Source organism: Oncorhynchus mykiss, chromosome 19, assembly GCF_013265735.2.
Source record: "Oncorhynchus mykiss isolate Arlee chromosome 19, USDA_OmykA_1.1, whole genome shotgun sequence".
In the NCBI taxonomy this organism is placed as follows: Eukaryota; Metazoa; Chordata; class Actinopteri; order Salmoniformes; family Salmonidae; genus Oncorhynchus; species Oncorhynchus mykiss.
The window spans coordinates 20362781-20363686 of NC_048583.1; positions in this window are offsets into that span (position 1 = coordinate 20362781).

A 906-nucleotide genomic window follows, 5' to 3' on the forward strand; every position below is an offset into this window, starting at 1 on the left:
GAATTAATAAACTTGTTTATTAATGTGAGAAATGGTCATGTTTAATTGTAAATGTAATACCATTTGAATGTGCACCAGAAGATGCCAGTCGAGGACAGACATTGGCAGGCGTTGACACTATGTTCCTTAATCTCAACCAAACATAGACGAGGACACTGAAGCACACTGTGTAACTGTGCCAAGGTAGCAGGTGGCAATGGAGCCTCAGGCAAGTCTTCACACCTCTCAGATGTGTTATCATGTGTGTTTGTTCTTTCCTTGTGGGTGAAATGAAACAACGTGTTGTGGTGCGTGCTACATCAGGTACTTACAGTTGCAAAGAAATATTGGCTCAATTAGCAGAACTAGATTTGAGGGATGCAATGCAACACAATTGGTTCAGTTCCTTCCAACAGGACTGATCTGTGGCCATATGTATCGAGCGTCTCAGAACAGTTTAAAGTTTCAATGTCACATCCAAAAGGTCGGCGAAATGCCTTTCAAACTCAAAACCCAACAATACAATAATTATGTTTTACAAGAAAAAAATGAAAGACACAAGTAAGTAAGCATTACTCAGCAGGTCAGTTAACATACATTTTATTATTTACCTTTATTTAACTAGGCAAGTCAGTTAAGAACAAATTCTTATTTTCAATGACTGCCTAAGAACAGTGTACCTCGACAGATGTGTACCTTGTCAGCTTGGGGATTTGAACCTACAACCTTCCGGTTACTAGTCTAACGGGCTAACCACTAGGCTACCCTGCCGCCCCATAACAACAGAACGGAACAGCTACCGACGAGAGAAAAGTCAGCCGATTTGCTACTGGAGTTACAGCATCAGCTCTGGAAATACAGCGGGAGAGGGGAAAGGCAGTTTGTCAGTTCATTTACAGCAGTGCATCCCCTGAACGATAACGAAGG